The sequence below is a fragment of the Elephantulus edwardii genome, unplaced genomic scaffold (assembly GCF_000299155.1).
Source record: "Elephantulus edwardii isolate Elephantulus edwardi_28Jun2011 unplaced genomic scaffold, EleEdw1.0 scaffold00063, whole genome shotgun sequence".
Lineage (NCBI taxonomy): Eukaryota > Metazoa > Chordata > Mammalia > Macroscelidea > Macroscelididae > Elephantulus > Elephantulus edwardii.
The window spans coordinates 5411037-5414776 of NW_006399813.1; positions in this window are offsets into that span (position 1 = coordinate 5411037).

A 3740-nucleotide genomic window follows, 5' to 3' on the forward strand; every position below is an offset into this window, starting at 1 on the left:
TTAAGGAAATCAGAAGTATTTATGGAGAAAAAGATGTGACACTTGGTGTCTCAGTTATCTAGTGCTTTGATAACAGTGAAACCATGAGAGGGTGGCTCTAACAAAAATTTATTTTCTCACAGTTTAGAAAGTTAGAAGTCCAATTTCTAGTAGCTAGTCTAGGGCAAGTCTTTCTCTCTCCATTGGGCGTGGGGGAAGGCCCTTGCCTCTTCATTTTGTTCCCTGGTTCCTTGGAGAGCTCTACCTGCTGACATCTATTTAACCCTTCTCTTTCTCTGCTTGTTTGTGTAATCTGATCTATGCCTCTAAACCACCACTTGTCTGTCAGTTTGCTGCACCGTGTTGGCTTGTGTGTTGCTGTGATGCTGGAAGCTATTGCACTAGTATTTAAAATACTAGCAGGGCCATTCAGGTTGGACAATGTTCTGTGGAGCTTTGAGACTAAGGCAGATTAAAAACCAGGGCTGGTCCTCCACTTCTTACATAAGAAGCCTTCAAAAAACTAGGAACAGAGCACTGTTGGATATAGTGCCTTAAGAGGATGCTCTCAGAAATGCACCTGAGGATAAGCTGTCTCCTCAGAACAGAGTCTACCAGAATGACAAGTATTTGATAGTCTGACAGTGATAAGAATGACAGAAGGAGAATCATTGCCTTTGAACTGTGGTGTTGGCAAAGAGCATTGGCTATCTCATGGGCTGCCAAAAGAAAAAGCAAATCTATCCTGAAGGAAGTGAAAGTAGAGTGTTCCTTCGAGGCAAGGATGGTGAAATTTCATCTCACTTACACTGGATATATTTTCAGGAGGAGCTAATCCTTGGAGAGTGATATCATGGTGAGAAAAGGTAAGGGTTAGTGAATCAGAATACCATTCTCAGCAAGATGTGTGACTTACACAGTGACTCTGATGGACATGAACATCAGAGATTGTAAGGATAACACAGGAGAGGGCAAAGTTCAGATTTGTTGTTCTTAGGGCCATATGAGTTCTAGTTAGCTGAATGACACTGAACAACAATGTATTGTGAAAGAGATTGCCCCAAGACACACACCATCCTGATCATTTCTCATTACATAACAAGGACAACCAATCCTCAAATGGGGTTATAACCACAGGCAGAGAAATGAAGATTTTTATTTCATTTTGAGGGACATTATTAAATCCATGATGCTTGATCCTTGTAAGACTAGGAAGAGGAGTGGGTGATAATAGAAATAAAACAGTCCTGGCCACATACTGATGGGCCATTAAGGTTAGGTGGAGTGCACGGGATCTATTGTGCTATAATCTCTGCTGTTGGATGTGACAACAGCAGAGAGCAATGATGTCACTCTGAAGTCCAAGATGCGCCTGATTCAGGCCATGGCATTTTCTGTTGCTTGCCATGCATCTGAGAGCTGAACAATGAATAAGATTGACAGAAAAATAATGGATGCCTTTGAGTTGTGGTGTTGGAGAAGAGCACAGAATAGACCAGGGACTGCCAAAAGAATGAACAGGTATGTCTTGGAAAAGGGCTGGAGTGCTCCTCGAAGGCAAAGATGGCACAGCTTCTTCTTTCATACTTTGGACATATTATGAGGAAAGACTATTCCTTAGAAAGGGATATCGGTAGTGTAAAATGGTGCAACCACTGTGGAAGGTGGTATGGCGCTTTCTCAAAAAATTGGAAATAGAGATACCATTTGACCCAGCAATTCCACTACTGGGAATATACCCCAAAGAGACCATAACTGACATCCAAGCAGATATATGCACACACATGTTTATCGCAGCTTTGTTCACAATAGCAAGGAGTTAGAAACAACCTAAGTGCCCATCAACAAACGAATGGATAGAGAAGCTGTGGTCTATTCACACAATAGAATACTATGCTGCATTAAAAAAAAGGAACTCATGCAATATTATTCAAAATGGGTGACCTGGAAGATATTATGCTGAGTGAAGTATCTCAGTCACAAAAGGACAAATGCTGCATGGTGCCAATGTTGTAAAACAGGACTGACATTGGGGTTGGGGGAAGATTGAGAAAGATGGGTTCAATAATGTATACTACATTGAAACAGATGAGGGAGAAAGCTGTTTAAAAGGGATGTGTGATTAGGTATTTTTGTCATGACAGGAGTCCAGAGTGAAGCCTGCCTAGTGGAGTGGACCTGGGGGAGGGTTTGTAAAACAATGAAAGAATTTTTCTTTTACATTTCCAAGAGGGTAATGTACTAAGGGGGAGGGTTGAGAGGGGAGAAAAGTGCAGCAATGAATGAATGGAAATCCAAAGTCTAAATTTTCATTGAAATTAATAATAAAATTTTTTGAAAAAGAAACACACACACAAAAAAAGGAAGGGATATCATGCTTGAAATGGTAGAGTGTCAGTGAAAGAGAAGAAGACCTCCAATGAGATGGATTGACACAGTGAATGCAGCAATGGGCTCAAGCGTGTCAGAGGTGGTAAGGAAGACACAGGATGGGACAGGATTATTCACAGGGTCACTAGCAGTTGTGCTTTACTGGACAGTACCTAACAACAACCATCTCTGCCGATGACACACTGCTGGATCAGTTGTGGAATCCTGTGGCCCAGGAGAACTGTATTTGGTTCCAGCTGATGCACCCCAAATACAGCTACCACGTCAGTGGAGACGTGTATGCTGCTATGATGCTGAAGAAGTTTCACCAGAGCTCCCAGACTAAGATGGACTAGGAAGAAAGGTTTGGTAATCCACTTGCAAAAAATCAGGCAAAATCTCTGTGCATCACAGCACAGCATTGTATGACCTGCAACCAATCATGGAGAGAGTCCAGACTCAAGCAAGTTTGGTTTCACTGTGCACCTGAACACACTGAGCCAGGGGCCAATCTGAAAGTAGTTAACAACTCCTGCTTGTGCATGTGTTGACGATGTCGGTATTACAAAGTTAACAGAACGCAATGCAGAATACAGGCACACAATTTATTCTATCATGATGATGATGGTAGTGCTATGTATGTGTGGGTATGTGGAAAGAGAGATGGTGTGTGTGTGTGTGTGTGTGTGTGTGTCTTCATGTTTTCATGTTCTGTTTGAAGTTTGTGTGAGTGTGTGTCTGTATGGGTTTTCTCACATTCTATTTGAAGTATGTGTGGGGGTGTCTGTCCGCATATTCTCATGTTCTATTTGGAGTGTGTGTTTGTCCGTGTGTTCTCATGTTTTATTTGGGGAGTCAGTGTGTGTGTGTGTGTGTGTGTGTGTGTGTGTGTGTGTGTATCTGCCCACACGTTCTCGTGTCTATTTGGGATGTGTGTCTGTCTGTGTGTTCTCATGTTCTGCTTGAGGTGTGTGTGTGGGGTGTCTGCCCGTGTGTTCTTATGTTCTGTTTGAGGTGTATGTGGGGGTGAATGTCCACGTGGTCTCATGTTCTATTTGGGATTTATTTCTGTCCATGTGTTCTCATGTTCTCTTTGGGCTGTGTGTCTGTCTGCATGTTCTCATGTTCTGTTTGAGGTGTGTGTGCGGGTTTCTGTCCATGTGTTCCTATGTCCTATTTGGGGGTGTGTCTATCTGCGCGTTTTCATGTTCTATTTGGGGTGTGTGTCTGCCCGCGTGTTCTCATGTTCTTTTTGGTTCAAGTTATAGCTCAGGAGCAGTGAGGCACAGTGAATACAATGACTTTTTGACGAACTTGAATGGTGTGGAGATCTAACAGTCCCAGCTGGATTTCTAAGGTGTGCCAGGCAAGCCCAGACACAAGGCGTCTCC